We start from the raw sequence: 12844 nt of genomic DNA on the forward strand, positions 1-12844 counted from the left end.
GGAATGAGTATTCTCTTCATTTCAGGTCAGTCCTAAAAGATGATTGCCATCATTTCACTATAGGATGTATTTTCCAAAGAAAAAAAATCAATTTCTCTGTATTACATTCTTCGTAATCATGTCCTATGAATTGGTTGATCTCGTCTATTATACTGACCACATGAAAAATAAGGGCTGACATCAAGGAAATTCAAATCAAAACCACACTGAGATACCACCTTACGCCAGTTAGAATGGCAAAAATAGACAAGGCAAGAAACAACAATTGTTGGAGAGGATGTGGAGAAAGGGGATCCCTCCTACATTGTTGGTGGGAATGCAAGTTGGTACAGCCACTCTGGAAAACAGTGTGGAGGTCCCTTAAAAAGTTAAAAATTGAGCTACCCTATGATCCAGCCATTGCACTACTGGGTATTTACCCCAAAGATACAGACGTAGTGAAGAGAAGGGCCATATGCACCCCAATGTTCATAGCAGCAATGTCCACAATAGCTAAATCGTGGAAGGAGCCGAGATGCCCTTCAACAGATGACTGGATTAAGAAGTTGTGGTCCATATATACAATGGAATATTACTCAGCTATCAGAAAGAACGAGTTCTCAACATTTGTTACAACATGGACGGCACTGGAAGAGATAATGCTAAGTGAAATAAGTCAAGCAGAGAAAGACAACTATCATATGATTTCTCTCATCTATGGAACATAAGAACTAGGATGATCGGTAGGGGAAGAAAGGGATAAAGAAAGGGGGGGTAATCAGAAGGGGGAATGAAACATGAGAGACTATGGACTATGAGAAACAAACTGAGGTGTTGAGTTGGGAGGGGGGTGGGGGAATGGGATAGACCGGTGATGGGTAGTAAGGAGGGCACGTATTGCATGGTGCACTGGGTGTTATACACAACTAATGAATCATTGAGCCTTACATCGGAAACCGGGGATGTACTGTATGGTGACTAACATAATATAATAAAAAATCATTAAAAAAAAAAAAAAGAAAAATAAGGGCTGAGGGGAAAGATGCTGATAACCTTAGAAAAAATTGTAAGGATATAGGAAGCATTTGTTGACTATAATCTAGTACTCTGTCCAGAAAGAAAGAGCACATTCGAATGTAACTTTTACAATTAAAATCTATGCTAATGAGTCTTGATATTCAAGTCATTTTGTATCCAAATCAGATTTTTTTATTTTCACAAATGTGCCAGACTGTCCTTACCAAAGACAGATACCACGACATACTCCATCCCCCATGTTTTTGTTTTCTTTTGTTGTTTTTACCATGTAACATTGACATTCCTTCCACTGGGTGGTGGAGCCTATGTCTTCTCCCTGTGAACCTGGAAAGAACCTGTGTCTCCCTCGACCAACAGGGTACAATGGAAGTGACTCTATGTGCCTTTGAGACAAACTTGGCACTTCTGCCTTGCTGTCTTGGGACAACTGTTCTCGGAATCGAGCCACTGAACTATGAGGAAGTCACGCAGCTACACGGACGTGTCATGTGTAGGTGTGCCCCAAACGTCCCCCACTGAGGCCCCAACCAGCACCTCTAGCATCGGCCACCAAATGTGGGAGATTGAGCCTCCAGCTGATTCTGGCCCCAACCCACGGAATCCTTGCCAGCTCTAGCTGGTAATGCACGGAGCAGAGATGAGTGGTTCCTGCAACCCCAACCCAAACTGCAATGGGAATGAAATAAATGATTGTTGTTATCTTAAGCCACTAAGTTAGAGGTGACTTATGATGCAGCAAAAATAACTGAAAGAATAAATATGACACTATTCAATTAGTAAGGCTTTTGTCTTTTGTATATGGCAGAATAAATTGTTGAATGAGTACGAATAAGTGGAGTATTTTGAAGCAGTCAGGAAGGATGAATTAGATTTATAGGTAGCCACATAAATAGACCTCAAAAAATACAGTGAAAAAATGAATAATCCAAATGATATAAAGACAACAAACACTTATAGACATTTTAAAAACATACTCAAAGCAATCATATATATTTTTCAGAGAGTCATAAAATCTAATATATAGAAGGTAAATCAGAAGGACATATATTACATATACTAGGGTGTAGGTCTATGGCAGTGGGAATGAGGACAAAGGAAGAAAATAATTTAAAAGAAACCACCATGAAAAACCCAACACAAAGAGTGTTATGTAATTATAAAACTTAATTCACATTTCTTCTGAGCGCACAGCTAAAATCTACTTTCCAGCCTCTCGTGCATTTACGTGTAGGCACACGACTGCATTTTAACCAACAGAACGTAGGCAGAAGTCATATATGCAATCTCCAGGCCAGGCCCTTAGAAAGGGCAAAATGGCCTTGACAACTAATAGAAAGGCTGTAACATTCCCACTGGAATATAAACAACGATCACAGTAATGTCAACGATGACAAGGCAACTCTGTGACCACAGCGGACCGAGACAGAGCACAGCCACTCTGTCAGCACGTCTGAAACAAGAGACTGACAAAAATACTGCAACGACAAATATAATTATACAGCCCACGCTTCTAACATGTGGTTTTTGGCAATGATGGCTCCAGCTCAGCTTTAAGTGTACTGCCTTCTCAGATAAAATTACCAAGGTACACAGTCAAATAGCCCGACAGGACCCAAATCACTACTGGTCTCCACTTTCGTGAACCCTTCCGGAATCACCCAGGACAAGTTCAAACCTACAAGCTTGTCCGATTCTCTTACAAGGATGCCCCTGGGTTGCTCAGCTAGCTCGAGAAACCTCGCTTTTTTTTTTTTAATTTTATTTATTCGACAGAGAGAGAGACAGCCAGCGAGAGAGGGAACACAAGCAGGGGGAGTGGGAGAGGAAGAAGCAGGCTCCTAGCGGAGGAGCCTGATGTGGGGCTCGATCCCAGAACGCCAGGATCACGCCCTGAGCCGAAGGCAGACGCTCAATGACTGAGCCACCCAGGCGCCCCGAGAAACCTCACTTTTTTGACCTCACTTTTGTGGGCCGCGTGGTCTCTGGCTGGTGAGCTTTGACAAAAGTGGAGGCTCTGGAGATCTGGTTTCGACCCTTCCCCGCCCAAACTGTGATCCCTTGACCTGAAAATGGTCTATACACCTCACATTCCTTGAATCTCCATATTCTCAGGGCCACCTTTTCTGAAACAACAGCCTCTAAGTATGAGCTCCAAATAATCTATTGAGCCCTCCGCTGTTAGGTCTATGTTTCATTCCTGGGACTTTTGAATTCTGATCAGTTTGTACTGCTCTTTGGTGAAATTTCGCTTCTAAGCATTTAACTCAGCATTCCTATTACCTGTCTGATTGTCCACAGTCTTAACTGTCACTCGTCTATAAGAGAGAAGCCTATAGGAAGGGACACAGACCAGATAAACTCAATGAGGCTGGTCCTGATGGCTGAGTTCAGGACATATCTCATCAGCCCCGCATCTTTGGCACAGACTTCGCCTGGGGTCATTATTAGTTTGCTAGGGGTGCCACAACAAATTCAACAAACTACGTGGCTTAAAACAATAGATCCTGACTCTCTGACAATTCTGAAGATGAGAAGTCTAAAATTAAGGTGGCAGCAGGGCCATGCCCACTTTTAGGCTGCAGGGAAAAATCTTTGCTAGCTTCCGGCGGCCGCTGGAACCCTTGGCCCTCCTCGGCTTATACGGCAGTGCCCCAGTCTCTGCTGCTGTCATTACATGGCCTACTTCCTCCTTGTGTGTCTCTGCATCCCCAAACCTCCCTCTCCTAATAAAGACGCCAGTCATTGGACTTAGGGTCCACCGCGATCCAGCAGGACCGCATCTTAACTTGACCTGACTTCCAAATAATGTCGCATTCACGGGTACCTGGGGTTTGGACTTCAACGTAACATTTTGGAAAAACAATTCAACCCGCAACAATCACCTTTCAAGATATTTTAAGAATTGCTCTTTTTAGCTGTATCTTCCTAGAGCTCTTTTTGTTTTGTTTTGTTTTCGCATGAGTCCTCAGTTGGCAACAGCTGGTCCTTGGCCAGATGCTGGAGACAAGTAGCTAGCTGCCCAAGCACGTTATCAGTGCAGTAATGCTCACGAGGTCTTTGTAGTCGAAGTCTGCATTCAACTTCAGACCAAGCGTGATATCCTGTTATATTGATAAATCATGCATAAAATTTTCCAAGTTGCACAATTGTATCAAGGACAATCAGGTATTGCAGTGGTCACTTTGGGGAAATCTGACATGAGCAAATTGTTTACTTGACAGGCACCTTAGCACAAGAAGGAAGCAAAATCCCAACTATCCAATGGCAGGCTTCTACATTCTATCTGAAGTGGTGTCGTGTTGGTAATGGTAGACTGTGGTAAGTTACATATGCAAAAATAGAGTAACCATTAACAAAAGTATACAAAGAAACAGACTTATCAACACTACAGATAAATTTAAATGGAATACTAAAAAATGTTCAGGTGAGTCACAGAAGACAGCAGAGATCAAAGAGGAACAGAAGGAAGAAACAAAAATAAAATAGCAGACTTAAATCCTAACATACCAATAATTACATTAAATATAAACAGTTACACACATGAATTAAAAGAGATGGACACAATGGATAAAAAAGCATTTTAGCGCCTACAAGGAAGAGGAGACAAGACAAATTACCAACATCAGGAATGAAAACGGAGGTATCAGCTGACATTACAGACTCGGCAGACAGTAAAAGGATAACAAGGGAATATTACAAAGAACTCTATACACATAAATTCAACAACTTAGATGAAACTGATCAATTCCTCAAAAGCTACAAACTATCAAAACTTATCCAAATGAAAGATAACGTGAATAGTCTTACAACTACTAAAGAAATTGAATCAACAATTTAAACCTTTTGATAAAGATATCTCTAGGTCAAATGGTTTCAGTCCTGAATTATACCAAATATTAAAAGAATAAATAACAGCAATCTTACCCAATTTCTTCCAGGAAACAGAATAGAAGGAAACACTTATAACCGCGTTTTGCAGGGTCCCAAAAAAGGAGATTCACATACAAAAATCAATTGTATTTCTGTATACCAGCAGCAAACATATCAAAACTGAAATTAAGAACCACAAAACCACTTATAATTGCACCCCCTAAAAGAGAAATACTTCAATCTAAATCTTTTTTCTTTTAATTTAAATTCAATTAGCCAACATATAGTACATCATTAGTTTTTGGTGTAACGTTAAAAGATTCATTAACTGCATATAACACCCAGTGCTCATCACATCACATGCCCTCCTTAATGCCCATCACCCACCTCCCTTTCCACAACCCTCAGTTTGTTTCCTGGAGTCAAGACTCCCTCATGGTTTGGCTCCCTCTCTGGTATCTAAGCTCTATAATGAACTTACCAAATTCAACACCCAAAAAACCAAATAATCCAGTCAAGAAATGGGCAGAAGACATGAACAGGCACTTCTCCAAAGAAGACACACAAATGGCTGACAGACACATGAAAAAATGCTCCACCTCACTTCTCATCAGGGAAATACAAATCAAACCCACAATGAGATACCACCTTACCCCAGTTAGAATGGCTAAAATTAACAAGACAGGGAACTTGAGTCTAAATCTAACAAAATAAGTATAGAATCTGTATGGAGAAAACTGCAAAACTCTAATAACATTTTTTAAAGACTTAAATAAATAGAGAAACTTACTATTTTTATGTTTTGAAATTCAACAAACTAGACACCAATTGTCCCCAAACTGAATTACAGGCTTATTGCAACTTTATGGAATCTCAGGGTTTTTTTTGTAGTTCTAGAGAAACTGTTTCTCAATACAAAAAACAAACAGAAAATAAAAAGGGAAAGAAAAGTTGGTAGAATCACAGTACCCAATTTTCAAAGTTACTATATAGCTACAATAATGAAGACAGTGTAGTAATGTGGGTTACACAGATCAATAGAAGAGAATGCCAGAAATAACCTACCCAATATAGCCAACTGATGTAGACAAAAAGGCAAAAGCAAGTTGACGGAGAAAGGATTTTTTCCCCCCAACAAATGGTGTTAGAAGAACTGTACATTCCTAGGCATCAATAGGAACCTTGACTTAGACCTCACACCTAATACAAAACTTAACCCAAAATGGATCATAAATCTACATGTAAAAGTGAAACCATGAATCTTTTAGAAGACAACATAGGAGAAAATCATGAATTAAGTGGAATTCTTAGACATGACATCAAAATCATGATCCATAAAAGAAAAAATGCCAATAAATAGGACTTTATCGAAACCAAATCCTTTTGCTCTGAGTAAGACCCTGTTAAGAGACAGACAGACTTGGAGAAATACTTGCAATTCACAATTCTGACATGCGATCTATATTCAGAATATATAAACAACCCTCTAAAAAATGCAACGGTAAGAAAATAAAAAATTCAATAAGAAAATGTGCAAAAGACTTAGACATTTCACCAAAGAAGATATTCAAATGGTAAATGGTATTTAATGGTATATAAGATATTCGACATCATTACCCACTAGAAAAACGCAAATTAAAGCCACTACACGTCTACTAGAACGGCATTAACAAACTTCCACGATTCCAGCTGCTGCTGATTATACAGAGCAACGAGATGGCCCTTACAGAGACGGTAGGAATATCAAATGGCACAGCTACTCTGGAAAAGAGTTTGGCAGTTCCTTATTAAGTTAAACACAGACTTACCACAAGACTCGGCAATCATACTCCTGGGTATTTATCCTAGAGAAATGAAAACACACACCCACATAAAAATCTGTACATGAATGTTTATAGCATATTTGTAATAACTGAAAACTGGAAACAATCCAAATGTCCCCTAAAAAGTGAACGGATAAACTATAGTACAGCCATACAATGGAATACTACTCAGCAATGAAAAGCAACATGATACATGCAACAAACTACTGATACATGAAGAGATCTCAAGGACATTATACTCAGTAAAAAAAAAAAAAAAAAAGCCAATTTCAAAAGGTTATATACTGTATAATTCCACTTATATAACATTCTTGAAATGGCAAAATTATACAGATGAAGAACACATCAATGGTTGCCAGTGGTTACAGGTATGGAGAAGGTATGATTATAAAAAGGTTAGCATCAGAGTTTTCTTTGTGGTGATAGGACAATTCTGTATCTTCATTGCTGTGGTCGTTGTAAGAATCTATATATGTGAGTGGGGGGTGCCTGGCTGGCTCTGTTGGTGGAGCATGTGACTCTTGATGTCAGGGCTGTAGAGACTACTTAAAAATAAAAATCTTAAAAAAAATCTGTATGTGATAAAATTTCATAAAACTATATAAAAATTCAAGTAAGGTCCGTCGTTAGAAGTATTGTACCAATGTCAATTTCTTGGTTTTGATAATGAGCTCTGCTTATGCAAGATATCACCACTGAGGCACCTGGGGAAAGCTGGGTGAAGGTACACAGGAATTCTTGGTACTATTTTTTGTAATTCCTTATGAGTATAAAATTATTTTAGAGATGCCTGGGTAGCTCAGTTAAGCATCTGTCTTTGGCTCAGGTCATGATCCCAGGGTCCTGGGATGGAGCCCAGCACTGGGCTCCCTGCTCAGCAGGGAATCTGCTTCTCCCTCTCCTTATGACCCTCCCCCCACTCGTGGTTCATGCTACCTCAAATAAATAAAGTCTTTTCAAAAATTAATTTAAAATATAGCTAAGAAACTGATGGAGAGGCTTCTAAACATAATCCAGATTCTAAAATTTCCCGAAAAATGTATACCTAGCTCAATGAGATACGAAAAATTTTTAAATCTGCCTCCCTTATAGATCCGTCTAAATCCTGCCCACACTTTCCTGTTTATCTTTCCTCTCTCTTCCCTCCTTTTCCATCTTCAGAACTATCTATATTCAAAGTCCCTTAAAATTGCAACCGTCATATGAAGAGGTCCCTCATGTTTCCTACTGTGTCAACTTCTGATCCTAGTTACAGTCAGATCTTTGTGTCACTGTTAAGGACTTCCCAAATCTTGTCTTGGCCCATTACTCCAAACCTTCTTGACCACTAATCAAACAGAACTTCTTTTGGTGGGTCCAGGAGATACAGAAACTTGATATTGCAAACAAAAAGGTCTCTGGAAAACTGTCCCATTCTAGCCCCAAAGAGGAAGAACGAGAAGTCTCTGTGTGATTATAAGGGAGATCCAAGGGAAACTAGAGTATCCGAATCCCAGTGGTTCCCTTAGCCTAACAAGGTGAATTCTTTCTGTTTTTTAAGATTTTAAGTAATCTCTACACCCAACATGGGGTTCAAATTCACAACCCTGAGGTCAAGAGTCATGCACTCTACCAACTGAGCCAGCCAGGGGCCCCCCAGGTGAATTATTTCTGATGGAAGGACAGAAAACCTTCAAAGTGACACAGGTGGCACTGTTAATGCTACAACTGTTTCTATAATTGTAAAAGTCTATTTTTCAGAACTATAAAATTATCAGGTGGTAGGTAAACTTTGCCCCCGTCTGATCTGCCTATAGCTGGCCCCTTTTCATTTCCTCTCCCCCCCCCTTTCTTTCCCCTTTTCCTGGAAAGACTTTAGGAATAAAAAATTTAAAAATGGATCAAAAAATATTCTGTTTTTATTCACATATTCACGCAGTCCAGATAAAATTCAGTTTTTTTTTTTTTAAAGTCTCAAGCTTTACACATAATGGCTCTTTAAATTTCTCTTGCTAAAATATAGGAGGAAAAGCTAACTGTTTGAATAATGATCTTGGTTACTAGGTTATCAGATCCAAAAAGTAGGAAAGTTAAAACTTTTGACATGATATGAATTTTTGGTTTATGAATACAGAGATTCATTGTATATCAGAAAATCTTTGAAAGATGCAAAATGTACAGCAATGGAGTAAAAAAAATAGGTTTATGTTTCCTAGTTCTGTGTTTGGAGGAAACAAAATGTGTTATTCTGGTTAAGGTAGTGATTAAATGTTTGAGACTATACTATTGTACAGTTATATCTCATACATATGAGATAACAGTTGTGGTTTATCTATTTGTTAAGGAAACTTAATTTTATTAAGATGGTAAATTCAATATACTACATATGTTTATTTAATATGCTCATCAAGGTAACTGTATTTTAAAGCTCTAAATTTAGTACATGTTTACACGTATCTAAACAAATATTTGGGAGGGCTTGAGAAGGGTGCATTAATGAAAGGCTTACACACCCTTCAGAGCAAATGATCACTTGATATAACAAGAGTCAAATTAAAATTAGGGTTTTCTTTCTCTAAAATGACCCAACTCATTCTGTACCCAGATGTAGTAGAGTTTCTTTTTATTTTATTTATTTTTTTAAAGATGTATTTATTTTTGAGAGAGAGAGAGAGAGAGAGAGAGAGACAGCACAAGTGGGAGGAGCAGAAGGAGAGGGAGAAAGAATCTCAAAGCAGACCCCGTGCTGAGCCAGTTGCAGGGCTGGATCCCAGGACCCTGAGATCATGACTTGAGCCCAGAAACTGGAGCCTTAACCAACTCCACCACCCAGGTACCCCTAGTTTCGTTTTTTTTTTTTTTTTTAAGATTTACTTACTTGAGAGAGAGAGAGAGACAGAGACAGATAGTGACAGAAATTTCGAGAACACACCATCAGGGGGAGGGGCAGAGGCAGGGGAGAAGCAGACTCCCAACGTGGGGCTTGATCCCAGGACCCTGAGATCATGACCTGAACTGAAAGCTAAGTTTCTTATTTTTGAAAAAAAGAATGAACTTTCTTATAATGATCATCACTATTGCTGCTGCGTTTACATTTTCAACTTGTAAAAATGTCCTGCATTTAAACTGGTGCAGCCACTCTGGCAAACAGTATGGAGGTTCCTCACAGAGTTAAAAATAGGGGTGTCTGGGTGGCTCGGTTGGATGAGTGTCTGACTCTTGGTTTCAGCTCAGGTCATGGTCTCAGGGTCCTGAGAGTGAGCCCTGCATTGGGCTCTGCACTCAGCACGGGATCTGCTTGAGATTCTCTCTTTCCCTCTGCCCCTCCCCCAGCTTGCATGCTTTCTCTCCAAAACAATAAAGTAAATATTATTAAAAAAAAGAAAAGTTAAGAATAGAACTACCCTATAATCCAGCAATTGCACTACTAGGTATTTATACAAAGGATACAAAAATACAGATTCGAAGGGGTGCATGCACCCCGATGTTTATAACAGCATTATCAACAATGGCCAAATTATGGAAACAGCCCAAGTGTCCATCACGTGATGGATAAAGATGTGGACTACATACGATGGAATATTACTCAGCCTTCAAAAAGAATGAAATCTTGCCGTTTGCAATGATGTGGATGACCTAGAGTCTTATGCTAAGTGAAATGTCAGGGAAAGACACATTCCATATGATTTCATTTATTTGTGGAATTTAAGAAACAAAACAAATGAACATGGGGGGCAAAGAGACAAACCAAGAAATAGATTCTTAATTACAGAGAACAAACTAATGGCTGCCAGAGGGGTGGTGGGTGGGGGATGGTCTAGATGGGTGATGGGTACTGGGGAGGGCACTTGTTGTGCTGAGCACTGGGTGTTGTATGTAAGTGATGAATCACTACATTCCACACCTGAATCCAATATTATCCTGTATGTTAACTAGCTGGAATTTATTTTTCAACGACTTACTTTAGAGAGAGTGAGCGTATGAGGTGAGCAAGGTGAGCGGCGGGGAGGGGCAGAGAGAGGGGGAAAGAATCCTCAAGATGACTCCTTGAAGAGCACAGAGCCCGATGTGGGGCTAGATCCCAGAACCCTGAGATCATGACCTGAGCCAAAATCAAGAGCTGGCCACTTAACTGACTGGGTCACGCAGGAGCCCCTAACTAGCTGGAATTTAAATAAAAAACATGGAAGAAAAAAAAAATTTCCTGCATTTAGATGCTTCTTACTTATGTTTATATTTTGTCTCCAGGTCAACTCCTCTTTATTTTGCCTCCTCCAACCGCAGAATAGTAAAACTACCAATGTGTCTTTTAGAACTAAATGTTCTGGAGCACCAGGGTGGCTCAGTTGGTTGAGCGGCCAACTCTTGATTTGGCTCAGGTCATGATCTCGGTGTCATGGGATCGAGCCCCATGTCCAGCTCCATACTCAGCACGGTGTCTGCTCGTCCTTCTCCCTGTGCTCCTCCCTCAGCTCTCTAAAATAAAATCTTTAAAAAAAATAAAAGTTCTTTGCATATCCTGGAATTGCTACAAGATAACCGGTAGTTTGCTTTTTCATTTTATAAAAGGATTAATAATTGAATGAACTGAATTGTTTGTACTTCAAATTTTAACTCACTTGAAACTATTTTGAGAGCTCCTTTTAGTTTTCCAAACACAGGCTAAAAGAACAAAAACTGAAAAATCGTTAAGAGAAATTTTAAAAAGTGATACAGGGGTACCTGGGTGGCTCAGTTGGTTAAGTGTCTGTCTTCAGCTCAGGTCATGATCTCAGGGTCCTGGGATCAAGCCCCGCATAGGGTTCCCAGCTCAGAGAGGAGCCTGCTTCTTCCTCTCCCTCTGCTTGCCGCTCCCGCTGCTTGTGCTGTCAAATAAATAAAATCTTGAAAAATAAAAAAATTAAAAAAAGTGATATAGTATCAGAGAAAAAGTACCTTTGAATCTTGATGAAATAGGCCTTTCCAGAAGATCCTGAGCTCTTGAATCTTAAAAATCCTCAAGGAGAAGACAATCTTCAGATGAAGTCGGCTAACTCAAGACCCTCAGATCCAGGTGATGAGGACACAAAGCAGACAACTTCCACCCAGCACGGCAGAAGAAGAATTTTCTGATAGTTTTTCTTTCTTTTCTTCTCCTTCTCCTTTTGTTTGCTTTGCTGCAAATCATACTACTGTGCTTTGGTGCCCTCTAGCAATGGCCTAATGGTTTCACAGAATGCTTTTATATACCTCACTGTTGTACTTTCACTACCCCATCTTCCTTGTGACGTAAGAAAAGGCGAAACTCCTGTGTTCTTCTCTGTCCGTAGCTACTGCTCTAAATCGAATGGACTGCCAGATTATCATTCCCCAACCTGAACTCACGGACAGAAAAAAATGAACAGCTGTTACTTTTGATATACCTCAGGTCCCTTCTGATATTTTTTCTCTTATTTATTAACCCCAACCTCCAGCCTTTTTAAAACAGGAACCTAATCTCAAGTCAACAAAATACTTCTGTTAAAATTACTATCCTACCGACATTATAAGCTCATTAGAAGTGGGAACACATCCCGGCGCTATCCTGTGGCAATGGTCAGTGTGTTCTCGGAGACTTTCCAGCTTGATCTGGAAGAACTCTATTTTCACTCAGGGAATCTGCCTGCCTTAGAGGACAAGCAGTTGTCCTAATGTGCTAAATTTCATTTATCTAACATGATAAATTTTATTTACACCCTCAGGATGGTCTACCCTCAATCTTTAAGCCAATCTTGTTTTCACCGTTCTTTTCAACCAACATATCACAATTTTTGGATACAGCTAAAGCAGGGCATAGCAGAAAATTTATAGCCTTTTATACAAAGTCTTTCAGAAAATAAAAGAGGAAGGACCACTTCCCAACTCTTTCAATGAGCCCTCCACTACCCTGATACCAAAACCAAAAATACTGCAAGAAAACTATAGACCAATAGCCCTCACGAATATAGATGCAAACAAACCTGTAAACAGCAAATTGAATCCAAAAATATATAAAAGTTTAGTTTTAACATTCAAAAATCAATGAAATTTATTATATCAGATTTAAAAAACAAAACCCATATAAGCATTTCAATAGATAAAAAGCATTTGACAAAATTCAATATACATTCATGATAAATCCTCTTGGGAAATAGGAA

At 39.4% G+C, this 12844-nt stretch overlaps 1 non-coding gene across 1 annotated transcript; it reads right to left on the reverse strand.

Annotated features, from left to right (window-relative positions):
• Position 1: 1 nt before the first annotated feature.
• On the reverse strand, positions 2–60 carry LOC121105957. Its single transcript, XR_005838695.1, has one exon. It is a non-coding gene; the product is annotated as a small nucleolar RNA SNORD2 (small nucleolar RNA).
• Between the last annotated feature and the right edge of the window lie 12784 nt (positions 61–12844).

The sequence above is a fragment of the Ursus maritimus genome, unplaced genomic scaffold, assembly GCF_017311325.1.
Source record: "Ursus maritimus isolate PB19 unplaced genomic scaffold, ASM1731132v1 scaffold_3, whole genome shotgun sequence".
In the NCBI taxonomy this organism is placed as follows: domain Eukaryota; kingdom Metazoa; phylum Chordata; class Mammalia; order Carnivora; family Ursidae; genus Ursus; species Ursus maritimus.